Raw genomic sequence first — 24,482 nt, 5'->3', positions numbered from 1 at the left:
CCTCTGCAACTCCTGCTCTCCCTAGCCTATGCTGCTCAAATGGGTCCTGGCAGCCCAACCCCACCCCCACCAACGACCATACACCAGGTATCCCCTTAGAGTACCTTCTTTCCCCCCTCCTTTGTTCCAGGTCCCTCTCTGAGGATCTACTCACCAGGGGCAGAGGAGCAGAATTGGCTCGCCTCTGTGCCTGAATGCTCCCTATCGGAAACATTGCCCTGCCACTCGCATGAGTCCCCTTCACTGCCTAAAACTTGTGGCCTTGCAGTTAACATGGGACTTGCTCAACCCAGCCCTAAGCAGTCCCCTTTCTTCTCTCCCCTGTCCTCTGGCCTTGCATGCTGCCCCTACCCCAACTCAGCCTTCCCTAACCCAGGCCCTTGGTATTGCTGTCCCATTCTTGTGCGCTCCCTTGAGCCGCTGACACTTTCCTCATGTCCCTTTGTATAGCGTAGAGACTCTTCATGTCGGGTCTCTACTGAGGACCCCTTGCTTGGGCCCACCAGAGGGATCCCCTAGGTTCCCCTTGAGCTTCCCTCTGTTTCATGGTTTTTGTGCAGCTCATCCTTCCCATCCCCTCCCGTATTTCCCTGGTGCTCATGAGTCTTCTGCTCTTTGGGTCCCTCCTCCTAGGTTGGTCTGGTGGGATACCTTGTCTCAGCACTGTCCTGGCTGTCCTCCCACCATGCACTTACCACAACCCCTGGCCATGCCCTCCCATAGCCATCCTTCTGGCCCCCTTCCATTGCCAGGCCTCCTTTGCCAGGTCCCTCTCTATGGATTCCCCTCTGGGGCAGAGTGCCTTATTAAAAACAGAGCCCTGCCCCTCGCCTGGGCCACTTACTCTCTCTGGGTGCTTGGTCCTCCACCAGGAACCCCAACACCTGGTAGTTGCCCTGGGCCTGGAGCCTGACTGCCCCCTGCTGGATCCCCTGCCTTCCCTCCCAAGTCTTGTCCACTGTCCTAAGCTCCCTGCCCAAGCCCTGGCCCTTGGCACTCCATTTCCTTGTCTGGCTACTCGCTTGAGCCTCTGGTGGTCCTTCTTGTTCCTTTCTTTTCTGGGATTTGTCTGAGGGCCCCTTACTGGAGCCGCTTCTCTCCTCCCCTTGGCTTCCCTGTACTGCAGTCCCCTAATGCAGCCATGCCTTACTGGCCCTGGCCTTCCCTGGTCTCTCCTGGCCTGGGACCTCCTCTAGGTCTCTTGTCTTAGCTCTTTCCTGAGGTCCTGGCCACCACCTCACCAAGACCCATCCTGCAGCCCTTGAGACTGTGTCCTCTTGTCGTTTCTGTCTCTCCCAGGTCCACTTTCCTGATCCCCTTTCCAGGATGCTCATCAGGCCAGGAACTTGACCTGGCTTTGAAGCCCTGTGGGGTCCCTTTGGGAAAATGTAGTTCTGCCCTTTGTCTTGGTCCTTTGGCTTCCCTCAGCCTGTGCCCTGCTACCCAATCCTGACACCTTGCAGGATTAAGCCTTAAGCCTTCCTCCTGCTGTGCCATCTGCTCAGATTTTTCCCCTCCCTCCCCTCCCCATGCATATCCACTTTCATTCACCCTGCCCCAGGTGCTAGCACTTGGCTCTCCATTACTGGGCACGGCTCCTTGCTTGAGCCCCTGGCAGCCATTCTTAAGGACGCTTTCCCTTCCCTTGGTTTCAGGCCTCTTTTTATAGACCCCATCCTGTGCCTCCCCTCTGTTCCACTGGGGCTATGGTATCCTGGCACTGCTGGGACCCTTTGCTTTCCCTGCTTCTCCCTAGTCTGGGCTCCTCGAATGGGTCCAGGCTGCCAACCGACCACCCCATAACCTCTATACGCCAGGAATCCCCTCACTGTGCCCTCTTTTGACCCTCGTTTGGTCCAGGTCCCTCTATGAGGATCTACTCACCTGGGCAGCGGAGCAATATTGGCTGGTCTCTGCACCCTTAAGGCTCCCTTTGGGAAATACAGCCCTGCCTCTTGCCTGAGTCCCCTTTGCTGCCTGAACCTTGAGGCCTGGCAGCTAACATCCCAGGCCTCAAGGTGACTTGATCCATCCAAGCCCGGAGAGATCCACTTCCTTCCCTCCCCTGCCCTCTTGCCTTGCAGGCTGCCCCTACCCCAACCCAGCCCTCCCTAACCCTGACCTTTTGCGCTCTAGTCCCTGGGCTTGGTGCTCACATGAGCCCCTGACAGTGTTCCTCATGTCATTTAGCATAGCATGGAGTCTCTTCCTGTTGGGTCTGACCTTGGGACCCCTTGCTTGGGACTGCCAGCATGCTGCCTTAGGTGCCCGTTGCACTTTTCTCTGTCTCCCAGTCCTTGTGCAGCCCTTCCTCCCCGTCCGCTTGTGCTTTCCCCTGGTGCTTGCAGGTCTCCTGCTCCTTGGGTCCTTCATCCATGGTAGGTCAGGTGGGTCCTTTGCCTGGACTCCTGGCTTGGGTCCTGGATCTTGCCCTCCAACGTACCCACTGAGACCCCCCCACCGAGCCCTCCCATTGCCCTCCTCCTGGCCACCTTCACTTGCCAGGCCTCCTTTGCCAGGTCCCTGTCCCTGGATTCTCATCTGGGCCAGGAAATCTTATGGGAAACAGAGTCCTGCCCCTTGCCTGGGCCCCTTGTTCTCTCTGGGCCTTTGGTCCTGCACCCAGAACCCTGACACCTGGCAGTTGCCCTGTTCCTGGAGCCTTCCTGCCCCCTGCTGGATCCCCTGCCATCCCTCCAACGGCTTGTACACTGTCCTGAGCCATCTGCCCAAGCCCTGGCCCTTGGATCTCCATTCCCTGGCCTGCATCTTAGCTTGAGCCTCTGGGGGCCCTTCTTGCTCTATGCTTTCCTGGGCTTGGACTGTGTGCCTCACTGGGGCCAGTACCCTACTCCCCATGGCTTCCCTGAACCTCAGAGCCCTACTGTCACCCGCCTGCCCATCCTCGCCCTTCCCTGCCCTTTCTGGGCCTGGTCCCTAGCCTGTGCTCCTTTCTGCAGTCCTGGCCTGCACCCCATCAACACCCTCCCTCTGGCCTTTCATGTTGTACCCTCCTTCATCCCTCCTGTTGTCCCTTTCCCTGCTGGGCCCCTTTTCAAGATCCCTTTCCCAGGATACTCACCAGGTCCAGGGGCCAGGAAGTGGGCATTTGGCCCTGTGGGCTCCCTTTGGGAAAATGTAGCTGTGTCCCTTCCCTGGGACTTTGGACTCTCTGCCCAGGGCCTGCTCCTTGATCAAGAAACCCAGCAGTGAACTTGAGCCTTGAGACCTCCTCTCTCTGCGCCACCCACTACCCTTGCTCCCTTTTCTCCCCTCCCCAGCCCTGTCTGTTTTCATAGAACCAGGAACAGGTCCCGGCACTTGGCTCTCCATTTTTGGGCCTGGATCATTGCTGGAGGACTTGGTTGCCCTTCTTGAGGACCCTGTCCCTGTTCCTTGATTTCCGGACTCTTGCTTGGCCCCCTCCTGTTACTCCCCTCTGTTCCCCTTGTTCTGTGGTATTTCGTCATTGCCAGGACCCTGCCCCCTCCACCTGCTTCTCCTTAGCCTTGTCTCCTCCAGTGGTTGCTGGATCCCCACCGACACTCCCCCAATCCTAGACCAAAGGTATCCCTCACATTACCCTCCTATGGTCCTGGCAAAGGAGTGAAATTTGCTGGCCTCTGGGCCCTAAAAGATCCCTATAGGCAAAACAGCCCTGCCTCTCACTGGGGCCCCCTTTGCTGACCAAACTTGACAACTGGCAGAGGACTTGGGCCTAGTGATGATCTTACCCAGGGCCATCCTCTCCCTTCCCTCTCCTGCCCTCTAGCCTTGCAAGCTGCCTCTAAGCCAACCCAGCTATTCCTCACCATAACCCTTTGCCCTGCAGTCCCCTGGCTTGGATGCCAGCCTGAGCTCCTTACTGCATGACTCAGGTTGCATTGCTTTTTGTGGTGTCTCTTCCTGTCATGTCTGACCTGGGCACCCCTTGATTTGTCCCCCAAGCTCGCTCCCCTCTGTGCCCTTTTCACAGCCCTCTCTCTCCTCATCCTAGCGCCGATCCTACCTCTCCTTCCCCTAGCGCTTTTTCCTGGAGCAGGGGCCTCCTGATCATTGGATCCCTAATACCTTTTGGTGAGGTCAGTCCCTTACCTGGGCTCCATGATTAGGTCCTGGCTCTTGCCCATCTCTGCACCCACCATGAACCCCCACTGTGCCCTCACATCGCACTCTTCCTGGCCCCTGGCCCTTGCCAGGCCCTTTGGCCTGGTCCCTGGCCCTTGATCCTCATCTGGGCCAGGGAGCCTTATGGGAAACAGAACCCTGACCCTCGACTGGGCTACTTGCTGTCCCTAGGCCCTTGGGACAGCACCAGGAACCCTGACACCTGGCAGTGGTGCTGGGACTCGAGCCTGCTTCCACTCTGCTGGATCCCCTGCCTTCCCTCCCCAGCCCTGTCCACTGTCCTGAGCCCCCTGCTCCAGTGATGGCCCTTGGCTCTCCATTCCCTGGACTGGCCTCTCTCTTGAGCCTCTGGGTGTCCTTTTTGCTCCATGATTCCCTGGGCTTGAACTGTGGGCCTCGCTGGGGCCGCTACCCTGCTCCCCTTGTCTTCCCTGCAGCTCAGAACCCTAGTGCAGCCCCTGCCTGCTGGGCCTCACCCTTCCCTGCTCTCCCCTAGCCTGGGGTCTCCTCTAGATCTCTAGCCTTGGCTCCTTTCTGTGGTCCTGACCCGCACCCCACAAAACCCCTTTCTTCCAGCACTTCACATTGTGCCTTCCTTTGGCCTCCCGTTGTCCTTGTCCCTGCTGTGCTCTTTTTCCAGATCCCTTTCCCAGGATGCTCATCAGAACCAGGGACTGGAACTGGGATGTTTGGCCCTTTGGGAAAAGGTAGAAGTGCCCCTTGCCTGAGGGCTTTGGCCTCCTTCATCCTGGGCCCTGCTCCTCAATCCTGACACCCTGCAGTGAATCTAGGCCATGAGCCCTCCTCTCCCTGCACCACACATTCCCCTTACGATCCTTTCTCCCCATATACCACCACAGCCAGGGTAGAGGGGGTTCACACCTCCAGTCCCCTCTACCCTGGCTAACTTGGTATACAAGCTCCCTGCAACACCCAGGTTGGAGGGGTCTCCTCCCTAGAGGGGTGAGCCCCCCCACCAGACACCAAGTTGGGAGACGTCTTCTGCCTGGAGGGGCGATGCCCCTCTGCCCTGGCTTCTGTGGTATAAGAGCTCTCCCTGACACCCTGGAGAGAGGGGTCTCCTGCCTGGAGGGGTGAGTCTTCTCTACCCTGGCTAAGGTGATATACAAGGTGAGAGGGATTTCCTGTCTGGAGGGGCGATTCCCTCTAACCTGGCTGTGGGGGTATACTAGGCCCCTCCAACACCCAGGTGGGAGGCGTCTCCAGCTTGGAGGGGCAAGTCCCTGTATCCTGGCTGCAGCTGTATAAGAGTTCCCTTTTTCACTCAGTTGGGATGGATCTCCCGCCTCAGTGTCATATACCCTATACCCTGGCTTGATGGTATAGGAGCTCCCCCCTGACACCCTGGTGGGAGGGGTCTCTTGCCTGGAGTACTGAGTCCACTCTACCCTGGCTAAGGTGGTATACAAGCTCTCCATGACACCCAGGTGGGAGGGGTTTCCTTTCTGGAAGGGCGAGGAGTCCCCACTACCCTGGCTGTAGTGGTATTACAGCTCCCCCGACACCCAATTGGGTGGGATGTTCCGCCTGGAGTGGTGAGTCCCCTGCCTCTGTGGTATATGAGCTCCCCTGACAACCAGGTTTTGGCGTGTCTGCCTGGTGGGGTGAGTCCCCTCTCTCCTGGCTGCAGAAGTATAGGATCTCCTCCCCCCATAGCAGGATGGGACGGGTCCCCTGCCTGGAACAGCTAGTACCCTCCACACTGGCAAATGTAGTATACAAGCTCCTGCACACCCAGGAGGGAGGGATCTCCCACCTGGAGGTGAGAATTCACCTCTAACCTGGCTAAGGTGGTCTACAAGCTTCCTGTGACATGCAGGTGTGAGGGGTCTCCCAACTGAAGGGGCGAGTCCACTTTTCCCTGGCTAAAGTGGTATACTAGCTTTCCCTGACAGCCAGGAGGGAGGGGTCTCCACCCTGGAGGCATGAGTTCCCTCTACACTGGCTGCAGCAGTAAAGAAGCTCCCCCACACACACCCCCAGGTGGGAGGGTCTCTGGCCTGGAAGGGCGTGTCCCCTCTACTCTTGCTGCGGAGGATATGCGAACCCCCAACCGACACCTAGATGGGAGGGGTCTCCCATCTGGAGAAGCAAGACCCCCGTCTACCCTGGCTGCAGCGGTATAAGAACTCCCCCTGGGAAACTGGTGAGATGTGTCTCCCGCCTAGCTGCAGTGTTATAGGAGCTCCTGGCTGCAGTGTTATAGGAGCTCCCCTGAACCCAATTGGGAGGAATCTCCCGCCAGGAGGCTTGAATCCCCTCTACCCTGCAGCAGCAGTATTGGAGCTCCCCAGGACACCCAGGTGGGAGGGGTCTCCTGCCTTGAGGGGCGAGTCCCTTCTCCCCTGGCTGGGGCGGGTATATGAGCTCCCTTTGACACCTAGGTGGAAGGGGTCTCTGCCTGGAGAGGTGAGTTTCTGGTACCCTGGCTGCTGTGGTATAGGAGCTTTCCCTGACACCCAGGTGGGAGGGGTCTCCCACCAAGAGGAGAGAATTCACTCTAACATGGCTGCTGTGGTATAGGAGCCCCCCCCCCATACTCAGGTGGGAGGGGTCACTTGCCTGGAGGGGCGAACACCTTTACCATCCTTGCCGTGGTATAGGAGGTCCTCCTGACACTCAGGTGGAAGAGGTTTCCTGCCTAGAGGGGCCAGTCCACTTTATCTGCCTGCAGCGGTATATGAGCTCCCCCACCACACCCAGTTAGGTGGGAGGGGTGTCCCTCTTAGAGGGGCGAGTCCCCTCTACCCTGGATTCAGGGGTGTATGAGCTACCTCCAGACACCCAAGTTGGAGGGGTCTCTCTCATGGAGGGGCGAGTCCCTTCTACCCTGGTTTGGGTGGGATACGAGCCCCCCCACACTACACCTAGGTGGAAGAGGTCTCTCGCTTGGAGGGGTGAATCCACTCTACCCTGCCTGTGGTGGTAAAGAAGCTCCCCTGACACTCCAGTGGGAGGGGTGTCCCGGCTGGAGGGGAGAGTCCTCTCTACCCTGGCTGCTGCTGTGTACATGCTCTCCCAGACACCCAGGTGGGAGGGGACTTTGGCCTGGAGGGGCAAGTCACCTATTCCCTGGCTAAGGTGGTATGCAAGCGCCCCCCCCACCTTACACTCAGGTGAGAAGGGTCTCCCGCTGGAGTCGCAAGTCCCCTCTACCCTGGCTGGTGCTCTATAAGATCTCCAGGAACACCCAGGTTGGAGCGCTCTCCCGCCTAAAGAGGCGAACCTCTACACTGGCTGTGGCAGTATAAGAGCTCCCCCTAACACCCAGGTGGGATGTCTCCCTCCTGTAGGGTCAAGTCCCCTGTACCCTGACTGCGAAGTTATTCGAACTCCCCCCAACACCCAGGTGAGATGGGTCAACCGAGTGGAGGGGCAAGTCCCCTCTACCTTGGCTGTGGAGGTATAGGAGCTCTGCCAGACACCCAGGTGGGAGGGGTCTCCCTCTTGTAGAGGCGATTCCCCACTCTCCTGGCTGTAGTGGTATATGAGCTCCCCATGACCTCCAGGTGGGAGTGGTCACCCGCTTGGAGGGGCGAGTCCCCTCTACTTTGGCTGGTGCCTTGTAAGAGTTCCCAGGTTGGAGAGGTCTCCCGCGTGTAGGGGTGAGTCCCCTCTACCCTGACTGTGGCAGTATAGGAGCTACCCCCCCCATACCCAGATGAGAGGGGTCTCCCACCTGAAGGGGTGAGTCCCCTCTATCCTGGCTACATCAGGATTCCAACTCCCCCTGACACCCAGGTGAAAGTTTTCTCCCGCCTTGAGGAGCCACTCCCTGCTACCCGGCTGCAGTTGTATACTATCTCCCCCCAACACACACACCCCCATATAGGAGGGGTCTCCCGCCTGGAGGGGTGAGTCCCCTATACCCTGGCAAAGGCATAACACAAGCTCGCCCTGACACCAATGTGGGAGCGGTCTCTCGCCTGGAGAAGCAAGTACTATCTACCCTGGCTACAGAGGTATAAGAGCTCCCCCTGACACCCCGGTGGGAAGGGTCTCCCGCCTACAGGGGCTAGTCTCCTCTAACATGGCTGTGGAGGTAAAAGAGCTCTCCTGACACCCAGGTGAGAGGGGTTTTTGCCTGTTTCGGGGAGTCCGCTCTACCCTGGCTGCAGCAGTATGGGAGCTCCCCCCTGATACTCAGGTGGGAGGGGTCTCTCGCCTGGAAGGATGATTTCCCTCTACTTTGGCTGGTGCCCTATAAGGAGGGCTCCCTGGACACCCAGGTGGGAGGGGTCTTCCGCCCGCAGGTGCGAACCCCTCTAGCCTGGCTGTGGCAGTATATGAGCTTTCCCAGACACCCTAGTGGGAGGGGTCTCCCGCCTATAGGGTCGAGTTTCCTCTACCCTGGCTGCAGTGGTATTCAAGCTCCCCTTTTCAATCAGGTTGGAGGGGTCTCCCGCCTGGAGGGGCGTTTCTCCCCTACCCTGGCTGAGGTGGTAATTGAGCTCCCCGACACCCAGGTGAGAGGGGTCTCCCGCCTGGAGGGGCGAGTCCCCTCTACCCTTGCTGCTGCAGAATATATGCTCCCTCAGACACCAATATGAGAGGGGTCCCCAACCTAGAGGGGCAAGTCCCTTCTAACCTGGCTAAGGTGGTATACATGCTCCCCACGACACCCAGGTGGCAGGAGTCTCCTGCATGGAGGGCCGAGTCCCCTCTACCCTGGCTGCAGCTATATATGAGAACTCTCACACACCCATGTGCGAGGGGTCTCCCGCCTGGAGGGGAGAGTACCTTCTACCCTAGCTATGGGGGTGTAGGAGCCCCCTTGGACACCCAGGTTGGTGGGGTTTCCCAACCAGAGAGGCAAGTCTCTTCTTCCCTGCCTGAAGCTCTATATGAGCTCTCCCTGACACCTGGTGGGAGGGGTCTCCTGCCTGGTTGTACAAGTACCCTCTACCCTAGTTTTGGTGGTATTAGAGCTCGCCCAGACAACCAGGTGGGAGGCGTCAGCCACTTGAAGGGGCGATTCCTCTCTACCCTGGCTAAGGTTCAATATAACCTCCCCGCGACACCCAGGTGGGAAGGGGTCCTGCCTGCATGGGCTAGTCTCCACAACCCTGGCTGTGGCGGTATAGGTGCTCCCCCCACACCCAGGTTAGAGGGGTCTCTTGACTGGAGGGGCTAGTCCCCTATTCCCTGTCTGCTGCAGTATTTGAGTTCCTCTGGACACACAGGTGGGAGGGTTATATTCCCTGGAGGGGCTAGTCACCTCTCCCTGGCTGCAGTGATATAGGAGCTCCCCCAACACCCAGGTGGGAAGGGTCCTCCACCTGGAGCAATGAATCCCCTCTGTTGAGGGGGTGTACCATCTATCCGCAAAAACCAGGTGGGAGGGGTCTCCTGCCTGGAAGGGCAGCCCCTCCTATTCTGGAAGCTATGATATAAGAAGATTCCCCCCCATACCCCCATACATGCTCCCCCTGACACCCAGGTGGGAGAGGTCTCCCGCCTGGACAGGCTAGTCCCCTCTATGGTGGCTGCAGGGGTATAGGAGCTCCACCAGACACCCCTTGGGAGTCCCCTCTACCCTGGCTAAGGCAATATAGGAGTTACCCCATTATCAGGTGGAAGGTGTCTGTCACCTGGAGGTGTGAGTCACCTCTACCCTGGCTGCTGGGGTATATGAGCTCCACCTGACATGCAGGTGGGAGCGGTTTTCCGCCTGGAGGGGCAAGTCCCCTCTACCTAAGGCAGTATAGGAGTTTCCCCCATTCCCAAATGGGAGATGTCTCTCGCCTGCTGTGTAAGTCGCTTCAAACCTGGCTGCTGGGATATATGAGCCCCACCTGACACCCAGGTGGGAGGGGTATTCTGCCTGGATGGGCGAGTCCCCTCTACTTTAGCTCTTGCCATATAAGAGCTCTGGGTACACCCAGGTGGGAAGAGCTTCTGCCTGGAGGGACATGTTCCCTCTACCCTGCTGTGGCAGTATAGGTACTCCCCGCCTCACCCAGGTGGGAGGGGTCTCCCACCTCTAGGGGCGAGTCCCCTCTACCCTGGCTGCTGTAGTAATCAAGCTCCTCCATACACCCAGGTGGGAGGGGTCTCCCGATAGAAGGGGTGAGTCCCCTCTACCCTGGCTGCGGAGGTATAAGGAGCTCACCCGGACACCCAGGTGGGAGGGGTCTCCCCTTGGAAGGGCAAGTCAACTCTACCCTTGCTGCAGTGGTAGAGGAACTCCCCCTGACACGCATATGGGAGGGGTCTCCCGCCTAGACCGGAGAGTCCCCTCTACCCTGGCTGCTTTGGTATAGGAACTCCCCAGACACCCCATTGGGAGGAGTCTCCTGCCAGGAGGCTAGAGTCCTCTCTACCTTGCTGCAGTGGTGTAGGAGCTCCCCAGCACACCCAGGAGGAAGGGGTCTCCCGTCTGGAGGGTAGAGTTCACTCTACACTGCCTGCGTCAGTATAGGAGCTCCCCTAACACCCAGGTAGGGGGGTCACCAGCCTGGAGGGGGTAGTCCACTCTTCCCTGGCTGCTGCCATATACGAATTCCCCCCGACACCCAGATGAGATGGGTCTCCCGCCTGAAGGGGAAAGTACCCTACCATGGCTGCTGTGGTATAAGTGATCCCCTTATACCCAGGTGGGAGGGGGCTCCTGCCTGCAGGGGTATACGAGCTCCATCCCCCACACCCAGATAGGAGGGCTCTTCCCTCTGGAGGGGCCAGTCAGCTTTACTCTAACTGCAGAGATAGGAGCTGCCTCCACACACACCGAGGTGGGAGGTTCTCCTGCCTGTAGCGGGGAGTCCCCTTAACCCTGGCTGCAGGGGTATAAGAGCCCCCTCTAATCCTCAGGAGGGAGAGGTCTCCCGCCTGGACGGGGGAGTCACTGCTACCCCAGCTGCAGCTGTATATGAAACCCCCCCTCACCAGACACCCCTGTGGGAAGGGTCTTCAGCCTGGAGGAGTGAGTCCCCTCTACCCTGGCTAAGGCAGTATAGGAGTTACCCCCATTCCCAGGTGGTAGGAGTCTCTCCCCAGGAGTTTTGAGTTGCCTCTATCCTGGCTGCTGGGGTATATGTGCTCCACCTGACACCCAGGTGGGAGGGGACTTCTGCCTGGGGGGGCGATTCCACTCTACCCTGGCTTCAGCGATATACAATTCCACCTGACACCCAGGTGGGAGGGGTCTCCCGCCTAGAGGGGTGACTCCCCTCTACCCTGGCTGAGGGGGTATACCAAGCTCTCCCAGGCATCCAGGTGGGAGGGGTCTCCTGCTTGGAGGGGCGAGTTCCCTCTATTCTGGCTGCTGCATTATAAGAGCTCCCCCACCCACCCAGATGGGAGGGTTATCCCGCCTGGAGGGGCAAGTCCCCAGTAACCTGGCTGCAGCGGTATACGTGCTCCACCTCCCACACACATATGGGAGGTGTCTCCCCCCTGGGGTTGCTAGTCCCCTCTATCTTGGCAGCAGGTGTATAAGATCCGCCTCTGCCACCCAGGTGGGAGGGGTCTCTTGATAGGAGCGGTGAGTCCCTTCTACCCTGGCTTCTGTAGTTTAGGAGTTCCCATGACAACCAGGTTTGAGGAGTCTCCTGCCTGGTGGGTAGAGTCCCCTCTACACTGCCTGTGGTTGTATAGGAGCTCCCTCAGAAACCCAGGTGGAAGGGGTCTCATACCTAGAGGGGCGAGTCCCCTCTACCATGGCTACAGTGGCATAAGAGCTCCCCTGAAACCCAGGTGGGAGGGGTCTCCCGCCTGGAGAGGCGAGTCCCCTCTACTCTGGCTTTGGGGTTATAGTATCTTCCCCACACAGCCAGGTGGGAGGGGTCTCCCGCCTGGACGAGCAAGTTACCTCTATCCTGTCTGTGGCGGTGTATGAGATCCCGCTGACACAGGTGGGAAGGGTCTCCAGATTGGAGCAGGGAGTCCCCTCTACCCTGGCTGCGGAGGTATACAGGCTTCCTCAGACACCCAGGTGGGAGGGGCCTCCCGCATAAAGGGATGAGTCCCCTCTATCCTGTCTGTGACGGTATATGAGTTCCCCCTGACACCCTGGTAGGAGGGGTCTTTCGCCCAGAGATTCAGTACATTCTATTGTGGCTTTGGTGGTATCTGAGCTCCCACAGATAGCCAGGTTGGACGGGGTCTCCAGCCTGGATGGGCGAGTCACCTCTTGGTGGCAAAGGTGGTATACAATTTCCCCCGCTACACCCAGGAGGGAGGGGTCTCCTGCCTCTAGGGGCGAGTCCCCACTACCCCCGCTGCAGCAGTATAGGAGCTCCCCCCCCTACCCAGGTGTGAGGGTCTCCCGCCTGAAGGGGTGAGTCCCCTCAACCCTGGCTGTGGGGGTATAAATGCCCCTTCCTTCCCCCTGGAGGGAGAGATCTCCTGCCTGGAGGGGTGAGTTGCTGCTACTCCAGCTGTAGCTGTATATGAACACCCCCTGGCCATACACCCATGTGGGAGGGGTCTTTGGCTGGAGAGGCGAGTCCCCCTACCCTGGCTAAGGCAGTACAGGAGTTACCCCCATTCCCAAGTAGGAGGTGTCTCTGGCCTGGAGGAGTGGTGCACCGCCTCTACCCTGGCTGCTGGGGTATATGAGCTCCACCTGACATCCAGGTGGGAGGGGTCTGTGAGCTCCACCTGACATCCAGAGGGGCAAGTCACCTCTAACATGGCTGCGGGGGTATACAGTTCCCCCAGACACCCAGGTGGCAGGGGTCTACCGGGTAAAGGGGCGACTCCCCTCTATCCTGGCTGCTGTGGTATAGGAGCTCCCCTGACACTGAGGTGGGAGGAGTCTCCCGCCTGGAGGGGAGAGTCCACTCTACCCTGGCTGTGGTGGTGTATGAGCTCCCACAGAGACCCCAGTGTGACTGGTACCCTGGCTGGAGGGGCCAGTTCTGCCTATCCTGGCTGTGGCAGCATAAGAGCTCCCCTGACACCCAGGTGGGATGGGTCATCTGACTGGAGGGGCAATTCCCCTTTACCCTGTCTGCCACCTATATGAGCTCCCCCTGACACCTAGGTGGGAGGTGTCTCCTGCCTAGAGGGGCGAGTCCCCATTACCCTGGCTGCAGCCCTATACTAGCTCCCCTCCCCAACCCATATGGGAGGGGTCTCCCACCTGAAAGGGCAAGTACCTTCTATCCTGGCTGTGGTGGTATACTAGCCTTCCCTGACACCCAGGTGAGAGGGTTCTTATGCCTGGAGAGCAGAGTCCCTTCTACCCTGGCTGTAGCAGTATACAACCTCCCCCTGACACCCTGGTGGGAAGGGTTCTCTCCTAGTGTGGCAACTACCCTCTACCATGGCTGCAGTGGTATATGAGCTCCCCTTGATATCCAAGTGGGAGGAGTTTCCCGTCTGGAGGGGTATGACGCCTCTACCCTGGCTAAGATGGTATACAGGCTCCCGGAGACACCCAGGTGGAAGGGGTCTTCCGCCTAGAGGGGCAAGTCCCCTCAACCCTGGCTGCTGCAATATAGGAGCTGTGCTGACACCCAGGTGAGAGGAGTCTCCCTCCTGGAGTGTAGAGTCCCCTGGACACTGCCTGTGGAGATATAGGAGCTCTCACTGACACCCAGGTGGAAGGGGTCTCCTGCCACAAGGGGCGAGTCCCCTCCACTCTGGCCCTGGAGATATAGGAGCTCCCCCCACACCCAGAGGGGAGGGGTCTCTTGCCTTGAGGGGCAAGTCCCCTCTACAATGATTGTGGTGGGATAAGAGCTCTCCCTGACAACCAGGTGAAAAGGGTCTCCTGCCTGGAGGGGCGAGTCCCTGCTACCCTGGCTAAGGTGGAATACAAGCTCGCCCTGGCACCAAGATGGGAGGGGTCTCTTGCCTGGAGGGGAGAGTCGGCTCTCCATTGGCTGCTGCTGTATAGGAGCTCCCTCAGACTCCCAGGTGGAAGGGGTCTCCACCAAGGAGGGGCGAGTCCTCTCTACATTGGCTATGGCGGTATATGAGCTCCCCCCTACCATACCAACATGGGAGGGGTCCCAAATATGGAGGGGCGAGTCCCCTCTACCCTGGCTCCTGCAGTGTATGAGCTTCCCCTGACCCCTGGTGGGAGGGGTCCCCCGCCTGGAGGGGCAAGAACCCTCTACAGTGGCAGCTGTGGTATATGACTTCCCCTGACACCCAAGTGGGAGGAGTCTTTGGCCTAGAGGGGCGAGTCCCCTCTACCCTGGCTGGGGCAGTATATTAGCTCCCCCTGACACCCAGGCAGGAGGGGTCTCCCTACTGGAGTGGCGAGTTTCCCCTACCCTGGTTGTGGCAGTATAGGAGCTCCCCTGGACACCTAGGTGGAAGGGGTCTCTACCCTGGAGGGGCGCATCCCCTCTACTCTGGCTATGGCGGTATAAGATCACCCCCTGACACCCAGGTGGGAGGTGTATTCTGCCTGGAAGGGCAAATCCCCTCTACCCTGGCTGTGGCAGTATAAGAGCTACCCCTGATACCCAGGTAGGAAGAGTCTCCCGCCTAGAGCAGCGAATCCCCCCTACCCTAGCTCTGGAGGTATTCAAGCTTTCTCAGACACCCAGGTGGGAGGGGTCTCCTGCCTGGAGTGGTGAGTTCCGTCTACCCTGGCTTTGGTGATATACAAACTCATCCCGGCAGCCAGGTGGGAGGGTTCTCCCACCTGGAGGGGCGAGTCCCCTCTATTTTGGCTGGTGCCATATAAGAGATCCCAGGACACCCACTTGGGAGGCGTCTCCCAACTGGAGGGATGAGTCCCTTCTACCCTAGCTACTATGGTATATGAGTTCCCTTAGACACCCAGTGGGGAGAGGTCTTTGCCAGGAGTAGGGAGTCCCTTCCAATCTGGCTGCGGTGGTATACAAGATCTCCCAGACACCTAGGTAGGAGGGGTCTCCCTCCTGGTGGCACAAGTACCCTCTACCCTGGTTGGAGTGGTGTACTAGCTCCTCTGAAACCCAGTTGGGAGACATCTCCTACCTGGAGGGGCGAGTCCCCTCTACCCTGCCTGTGGAGGTATAGGAGTTCCCCCAGACACCCAGGAGGGAGGGCTCTCCCGTCTGGAGGGGTGAGTCCACTCCACCCTGCATGTGGAGGTATATGAATTCCCTCAGACATCCAAGAGAAAGGGGTCTCCCGTTACCCTGGCTGCAGCTGTATAGGAGACCCCTCTACAAACCAAGGTGAGAGGGGTCTCTTGCCTGGAGGGGCAAGTCCCCTCTACAAAGGCTGAGGCAGAATACAAGCTAGCCTGGACACCAAGGCAGGAGGAGTCTGTTGCATGGAGGAGCCAGTCAGCTCTACCCAGGCTGCAGAGGTATAAAAGCTCCTACAGGGCTGGGGATGTGGCTCAAGCGGTAAAGCACTCGCCTGGCATGTGCAGGGCACTGGGTTCAATCCTCAGCACCACATAAAATAAAGATGTTGTGTCCACCAAAACTGAAAAATGAAAAACAAATATTAAAAAAAAAAAATCTCTCTCCTACAGACAACCATGTCCCTTTTCATCCACCCAGACTCAGGTGCTAGCACTTGGCTCTCCATTACTGGGCCCAGTTTCTTGCTTGAGCCCCTGGCCACCCTTCTCGAGGACTCAGTACATGTCCCTTGGTTTCAGGCCCCTTTTACCTGCCCCCTCCTGTGACTCCCCTCTGTTCCCCTTATGTTGAGGTATCCTGGCACTGCCCAGACCCTCTGCTCCACCCACTTCTTTCTAGCCTGGGCTCCTCAAATGGGTCCTGGCTACCCACTGACCCCACCGTAACTTTTGCACCACAAGTATCACCTCACAGTGCCCACTTTTGCCCTTCCTTTGGTCCCTCTTTGAGGATCTACTCACCTGGGGAAGAGGAGTGGAATTGGCTGGCCTCTGCAGCCTGAATGCTCCCAGTGGGAAACAGAGCCCTGCCACTCGCCTGTGTCCCCTTCACTGCCTGAACCGTGATGCCTTGTAGTAAACATGTGACATGCTCCAATGGAGCCCTGAGAAATCCACTCCCTTCTCTCCAGTGCCCTCTCGCCTTGCGTGATGCCCCAATCCCAACCCAACCTTCCCTAACCTTGGTCTGTGGCTCTTTAGTCCCAGGGCCTGGCTGCTCGCCTGAACCCCTGACCCCTTTCCTAATGTCCTTTAGTGTAACATGGAGTCTCTTTGTGTTGTGTCTACCTGGGTGCTTCTTGCTTGTGCCCCCCAGCGGGCTCCACTAGGTGCCCCTCGTGCTTTTCTCTGTCTTCTTGTCCTGGTTCAACCCATTCCTCGCCTTCCCTTCGCGAATTCCTCTGGCATTTGTGGGTCTCCTTCTCTTTGGATTACTCATCTAAGAATGGTCGGGTGGGTCCCTTTGCTGGGCTGCTGCCTTTGGTCCTGTATTTCACCCCTCTGAGCACCCACCAGGACCCCCTGCCATGCCCAGCCGTCAACCTCCTCCTGTCCCTCTTCCCTCGCCAGGCCTCCTTTGCCAGGTCCCTGGCCCTGGATTCTAATATGGGCCAGAGCGTCTTATGGGATACAGAGCCCTGCCTCTTGCCTGGGCCCCTTTCTCTTTCTGGGTGCTTGGTTCTACTCCCAGAACCCTAACACCTGGCAGTGGCCCTGGGCCTGTACCTGCCTACCCCTGTTGGATCCACTGCCTTCCCACCCAAGTCTTGTCCACTGTCCTGAGCCCCCTGCCGCAGCCCCAGCCCTTGACTCTTCATTCCCTGTCCTGCTTCCTCTTTGAGCATCTGATGTCCCTTGTTGCCTAGAGCATCCCTGGCCATTGACTGTGAGTCCCTTGCTTGGGCTGCTTCCCTGCTCCCCTTGGTGTTCCTGCACTGCAGTCCACTAGTGCCACCTGCCTGCACAGCCCTGCCCTTCCCTGTTCTCTCCTGGCATGGGCCCTTTTCTAGGTCCCTAATTTGGGCTCCTTGTTGGGGTCCAGGCCCTACCCCACCAGGACCTGTCCTCCGGCCCTTCCCGCTGTGCCCTTCTTTCGCCCTCCTTTCATTCTAATCCTGCCAAGCCCCATTTCCTGATCCCTTTCCCAGGATTCACACCCCACGCCAGGGGAGTGGACCTGGCCTATTGGCCCTACTGGCTCCCTAAATAATAATAGCCCTGCCCCTTGCCTGGGTCCTTTGGCTTTCTTCAGCCCGGGTCCTGCTCCCCAACCCTATCTGTGGACCTGGGCCTTGAGCCTTTCTCCCTGTGTGCCACCAGCTCCCCTATCTCCTCTCTCTACCCTCCCCAGCCCTGCTCTGGTCCAGGTGCCTCCCTGAGGTTCTACTTACCTGGAGCAGAGGAGTGGATTTCACTGGCCTTTGTGCCCTGAAGGTTCCTATGGGAAACAGCCCAGCCCCTCGCCTGGGCCCCTTTGGCTGCCCGAACCCTGACACCTGGCAGTGGATGTGGGCCTGGTGTGGACTTTGCTCTGCTCGATCCCCTCCCTTCCCTCCCCTGTCCTCTTCCATTGCATGCTACCCCTCCCCAAACCTAGCCCTCCAGAACCCTGACCCATTATGCCCCAGTCTTCGGGCCTGGCTCTTTGCCTGGGCCCCTGACTGCATTGTTCATCATGTGGGGTAGTGTCACATGGCTTCATGTGGCATCTCTTCATTTGGGGTCAGACACAAGGGCCCCTTTCTTATGCCACCTACCTCACTCCCCTCAATGCCCCTTGTGCCGCCCTCCCATCAGCTGTCTCCTCATCCTCGCATCACCCCTTCCTCCCCTTCCCTGCTTTCCCCTTGTGCGGTCCATTGTTTCTTGGGTCTCTCATCATCTTGGGTCAGGTCGGTACCTTGCCTGGATTACTTGCTTGGTTACTGGCTCTCCCCCCTCTCCACACCCACTGTGACCTCGCATCCAGCCCTCCCCTCGCCTTCCTCCTGGCCCTCTTACCTTGCCAGCCACCTTTGCTCAGGCCCTGGATCTGGATTCTTATATGGGCCAGTGTGTCTTATACGAAACAGAGCCCTGCCCCTGGCCTGGGCCCTTTGCTCTCCCTGGGCCCTTGGTCCTGTCCCCAGAACCCTAAAACCTGGCAGTGGCCCTGGGCTTGGAGCCTGCCTCCACCCTGATGGATCCCCTGCCTTCTGAGGGCCCTGCCCCAGCCCTTGGCTCTTCATTCCCTGGCCTCACTCCCCAATTGAGCCTCTGGTGGCCCTTCTTGCTCAGTGTTTTCCTGGGTTTGGTGTGTGGGCCTCTCTCTAGGGCTGCTTCCCTGCTCTCCTTGTATTCCCTGTACTACAGTAACCTAGTGCAGCCCGACCATACTGGCCCCACCCTTCCTTGCTCTCCCCTGACCTGGGCCCTCCTCTAGGTCCCTAACCTGGGATCCTTGCTTGTATTCTGGCCCACATTCTACCCACACCAGTCCTCTGGCCCTTCAGGATGTGCCCTCCTTTGGCCCTCCTGTCATCCCAGTCGCTGCCATGCCCCTTTTCCTGATCCCTTCCCAGCATACTCACCCAGGCCAGGAGACTGGACCTGGCTTCTTGGCCCCATGGGCTCCATTGTGTTAAACTAGCCCTTCCCCTTGCATAGGCCATTTGGCTTCCCTCAGCCCGGGGCCCTGCTCCTAGACACTGACACCCTGCAGTGGGCCTGGGCCTTGAACCTCCCTCCTTTGCGCCACCAGCTCCCTCCCTTGGGCCACCAGCTCCCTCCCTTGCCTCCCTCCCCTCACTAGCCCTGTCCGTTTTCATGCACCACTAGCCCTGGCCCTTGCACTTGGCTCTCTGTTCCTAAGCCTGGCTCCTTGCTTGAGACCCTGGCCGCCCTGCTCGAGGACCTTGCTCATGTACCTTGATTTAAGGCCCCTTACTTGGGGCCCTGGTATGCCTGCCCTCTGTTTTCCTTGTGCTGTGGTATCCTGGAACTGCCTGGACCCTTCCCTCCACTGCTTCTGCCTAGACTGGGCTCCTTGATTGGGTCCTTGCTCCCCAGCAACTCCCTTCCACATGTCCAGAGGAATGGCATTTCCTCACAATCCTCTCCTTTGGCCCTCCTTTGAATAGGTCCCTCTCTGAGGATCTACTCACCTAGGGCAGACTATTGGCCTCTACATCCTGAAATCTCCTTATGGAAACACAGCCCTGCCCCTTGCCTGATTTCCCTCGCTGCCAGAAACCTGAAACCTGGCAGGGAAAGTGTCCTTTGTGCCAGACATGCCCTGCACTATTCCCTCCCTTCCCTCACCTGCCCTTTGGCCTTCAATGCTGCTACAAACCCAACCCAGCCTCCCTGACTCTGAACCTTCAACTGAGCCCCTGACCGCATGCCTGAGTGGTGTGGCATTTTGTGGTTTTGCCTGGTGTCATTCTGTTTTGGGCCCCCTAGCCTGCTTCTCTTGGTTTGCCCTGTGATTCCAGCTGACTGGAATTCCTTCTTGTGTTGCCCCTTTCTTCCCATCCCCTTGTGTTTTAATTGGGTGCACCTGGGAGCCTCCTGCTCTTTGGGTCCCTTACTTTTGGCTGGTCGGGTGAGACCCTTGCCTGGGCTCCTTGCTTGTGTCCTGGCTATTGGCCCTCTCCGCACCCACCGTGACCCTGCACCGTGCCCTCCCATTGCCCTCTTCATGGGCACCGTCCCTTGCCAGGACCATTTGCCCATTCAATGGCCCTAGATTCTCATCTGGGCCAGGGCACCTTATGGGAACAGAACCCCGCCCCTTGCCTGGGCCCCATGCTCTCCTTTGGGCCTTCATCCTAAACACGGAACTAGGAAACCTGGCAGTGGCCCTGGGCCTTGATCCTGCCTGTCACCTCTCCATCCCCTGCCTTCCCTCCCTGGCCCTGTAAACTGTTCTGAGTCCCCAGCCACAGCATTGGCCCTCCACTCTGAATTCCCTGGCCTGGCTGCTCCCTGGAGCCTCCAGTGCCCCTTCTTGCTCCCAGCATCCCTGGACTTTGACTTTGCACCCCTCGCTAGGTTTGATATTCTGCTTCCCTTGGTCTCCCTTCCTTGCAGAATCCTAGTGCTGCCCACCTACCCAGTCCTGCCCTCCCTGTTCTTCCCTGGCATGGGACCACATCTAGGTCCCTAGTCTGGTCTCCTTGCTGGGGTCCTGGCCCCCAACCCAACCCTGGAGGCTCCCTTTGGAAAACATAGCCCTGCCTCTTGCCTGGGCCATTTGGCCTCCCTTAGCTGGGGCACTGCTCCCAATACCTGACACTCTACAGTGGTTCTGGGCCTGACCCGTTCTCCCCCTGTTCCACTGACTCCACTTTCTCCCCTCCCGCTGCTCCGGATCCATATATCATATATGAGGAGCGCTCATGAATATGGATCCAATTTTTTTTTATTATTCACGTGATTTTAATAGTTTAATTTAATTTGGGTAAACAGCTGTTGAGGATTGTTTTAATATATGAACAAAAAGGAGGTTAACAGATCTGTTTGTTTACTTTCACCATTCCTTTTCATTATATTTAATAATTCTGTTCAAGATAATGTAAATTGTTCTAAAAATTGTTTTCTTAGTACCTGTTGAAATGTTACATATTTTTTTAGCATCATTGTCAGAATTCCTATTTTCATCCCAGTGCTGGTGAAGACAAAGATGAAACCAAACTACAACTTCTTCGAGAGTTATCACAACAAATTGTATAAACTGATACATCAATGATTAATAACTCAACAAGTAATACTCAATCAATGAGTCGATTTATTTTGGGAGGATATGGACATATTGATAGATTCCTCCACTTTGAACTGCTTACAGAACTTGCCTGGACTATGTATCACTTGTATGCATTGTGATCTATCTGTTGATGCAGCCAATTATGGTAGTGCTAGCGTATCATTGCTGATGTGTCACCAGTGATGCAATTTTTCCTAGGAGCCGTCAATTGACTTGGTGTCGTGACATTTCTGTATCCTCCTCCCTTCTACTACTGATGGTCTAATTTGGGGGGCCAACAGAGGTGAGGCAAAGAACCTCACTCCCCCACCGGCACCAAGGCCAAATTTGGGGGCCAACAGAGGTGAGGCAAAGAACCTCAACCCCCCCCCACTGGTGCATAGGCCTATCCACAAGTATGGCTATATGCTGGACCGGTAGTCAGTGATGGGTATGATCCAATTGCAGTGGTATCAACCTAAGACAGGAGGCTGACACCTAGAGGTCAGTTTTCCGATGATGGGTAAGAACCATATGTTGAATTGGACAAACCTAACAGGCACGGTCCCTAGCCACATTGTTTGTTGCTTAATTAAACAGAAGAGGGGAGATACTAAGAGTCAGCCAAGTATATGATGCATGGCATTTTTGGTTGAAAGGTGACGCCAGCTAGCCATTGAGATGATATGATTATGTTAAGATTTGCATTCATATGGATATTGGACTCCTGCTGTTCACCTTGGCCTGCTACAGGACTCCTGGAGAGTTCCCATTGGTTGGGGAAGTACAGTAGGAGGGAGTTCCAGGGGAGGAACTTGCTCTGGGGGTTCTGGGAGAACCTGCGTGTGTGGATCGGCTATCTTCCTGGGGGCGTACAGAACATTGGCGGCAGTTTCAAAAAATAAAGTTTGTTCCTGCTTGAGTGGCTCGTGATTTTGTGCCTAGCCAGACTGCGGCACCCCTCCACGTTTCATTTCATTCACCTAGGCCCAGGTGCTGGAACTTGGCTCTCCATTACTGGGCCCGGCTCCTTGCTTGAGACCCTGAGCCATCCTCCCCCTTCTTGAGGACCCTTTCCCTGTCCTTTGGTTTCAGCGTCCTGTTGCCTGCCCCCTCCTGTGCCTCTCCTCTGATCCCCTCATGCTGTGGTATGCTGGCACTGCCCGGACCCTCTGTACCCCCTGCTTCTCCCTACACTGTGCTGCTGGAATGGGTCTTGCAGCCCACTGCCCCCCACTTCCACAAACCAGGTATACCCTCACAGTACTCTCTTTGACCCCTCCTTCTTTGGTCCATGTCCCTCTCTGAGGATCTACTCACTTGGGGCAAAGGAATGGAATTGGCTTGCCTCTGCACCCCAAATGCTCCCTATGGGAAACACAGCCCTGCCACTATGCTGAGTCCCCTTCACTGCTTGGCAGGTAACATGGACTTCCTCCCACCCAGCCCTGAGTGATCCCCTTTCTTCCCTCTCCTGCACTCTGGAATTGAATGTTGTCCCTACTGCAACCAAGCCCTCCTTAACCCTGACCCTTTATGCTCCAGTCTCTGGGCCTGGGTGCTCTTCTGAGCCCCTGATTGCATTCCTCATGTCCCTTGGCATAGCATGGAGTAACTTCATATTGGGGGCCTCTTACTTGGCCTCTCTAGTGGGCTGCTTTAGGGGTCCCTTGGCATCTCCTGGGCCTCACACAGCCCCTTCCTGCCCTTCCCCTCACACTTTTTTTCTGGTTCTCGCAGGTCTCCTGCTCCTTGGGTCCCCTACCACCATTGATCAGGAGGGTCCCTTGCCTGGGTGCCTGGCTTGGGCCTTGGGTCTTGCCCCTATGTGCATCCAAACTGACCCCCTGCCATGCCCTCTCATTGCACTCTATCTGGCCCCCTTTCTTTTCCTGGCCTCCTTTGCCAGGACCATGGCCCTGGATTCTCATCTGATGCAGGGCCCCTTAAGGGAAACAATGCCCTGCACCATGTCTGGGCCCTTTCTCTCCCTGGGTGCTTGTTCTGGCTCTGGGAACCCTGAAATCCAGAGGTAGCCCTAGGCCTGGAGCCTGACAGCCCCTGCTGGATTGCCTGCCTTCCTTCCCAAATCTTATCCACTGTCCTGAGTCACCTGCCCAAGCCCTGTGCCTTGGCTCTCAGGTCCCTGGCCTGGCTCCTCCCTTGAGCCTCTGGTGGCTCTTCTTGCTCACTGTTTTTCTGGGTATTGTCTGAGGGCTCCTTGGGGCCACTTCCCTGCTCCCCTTAGTTTTCCTGTACTGAAGTACCCTAGTGCAGCTCTGCTTTCCTAGCCTGCATTACCCGCTCTCTCCTGGCCTTGTCCCTCTTCTAGGTCATTTACCTGGGCTCCTTGCTGGGGTCCTGGCCCCCACCCACCCACACCCATCCTGAGGCCCTTCAGGCTGTGCCCTGCTTTGGCCCTCCTGTCCTTTCTGACTCTGCCAAGCCCGCTTTCCTGAACCCCTTCTCAGGATTCTCACCCAGGTGACTTGATTTGGCTTCTTGGCCCAGGGGCTCCCTTTGGAAAATGTAGCCCTGCCCATTGAAAGGAAAATGACCACAACACTCAGAGTGACCAAGAGATCTTTATTGCAGCAGTGCATCAAGGAGAAAAGAGTGAAAGAGAAGTGGGGTGGCCCAGCTGGGGAAGGCTTTTATAGCCCTTCTGCTGTGCTGCCTAAATCCAACAGGGTCTCTGGGTTTGCAAGCCACGTTATTGGCTCACAATGGGGTTATGTGTTCAGCCTTGAGTGGGGGCCTGGGCATTTGGGCTTGAAGCAAACAGGTGATAAAGAACCAGACAGAGGTTTTGAGAAGCCAGGTTATCCTGCAGCTAACTTTGTTTGGCATGCCCTGCAGACAACTTATTCAGCTTGTTCTGCACCTAACATTCCTCCCTTTTTGTTTTTCTAAGTGACATGGGGATGGAGTAAAGTCCTCTAACTACTTCCTGCTTAATGGTAGGTGGCATGGGACCTAGAAGGGGAAGTGGAGGAATGTTTGGGGGACAGGTCTGAGAACACCAGGGTAGCCAAAAATAACACCCAGTGGCTATAGACAACTAATTCAGTAGGGGTAGAAATCCATAAAAGTTCCTTGAAGCCACAAGTTATGGATGGCAACAAACCAGTCCTGGACATAGGGGATTCTTGGTATCAGCCACTGGTCCTATAGCAGGGACTCTAGGAAGTATTGAAAGCATTGTTTTGACATGGCGTCACCAGCACCTGAAGAGAATCCATCAGAGTGAGCAAAAACAGGATTAGCATTAAAGCAAAGGTCAGTTTTTGGCAGAAGTTCCACACTGGGAGACTAACAGAGAAGAGGCCAAGGGCCATGAGGAGGCTTAAAATGACATAAAGGCTTAAAAATCCAGGATGGCAGCCTAAGAAGTTCTCTGGGCTCATTGTCTCTTGATGTCCAATGGCCATTGTTTTTGCATTGTCAGCATCAGGTGGGAGCTTTGCAAGAGGAGTTGGAGTCATCTAGTAGGTGAAGCAGTTGGTAGTTCCTGAAAAGAAGCTAGTTAAAGGTACGGTTAGAAATTGTGTTCATTTGGTTTTGGAGGAACTTTATTACACATGGGAGGAAAGTGCAGAAGAGTATTATGCCTGTAAGAGGGCCTAAGAAGGGCATGAGCCAAGTGACAAAGGGATTTTGAAAAAGTCCAGAAAAGAAGTTTGGAAAGTAGCTTTAGTCAGTTGGGTTGCAAGGTCAGTGAGTTTGTTAACATTCTATTCTACCAAGCCTGATTCATTTACATAACAGCAGCACTCTTCCCTTAGAAATAGT

Source organism: Marmota monax, unplaced genomic scaffold, assembly GCF_021218885.2.
Source record: "Marmota monax isolate L192 unplaced genomic scaffold, Marmota_monax_Labrador192_F-V1.1 WCK01_AAM20220418_F8-fsc00553, whole genome shotgun sequence".
Taxonomy (NCBI): domain Eukaryota; kingdom Metazoa; phylum Chordata; class Mammalia; order Rodentia; family Sciuridae; genus Marmota; species Marmota monax.
Note: the sequence above shows the minus strand (reverse complement) of the source record.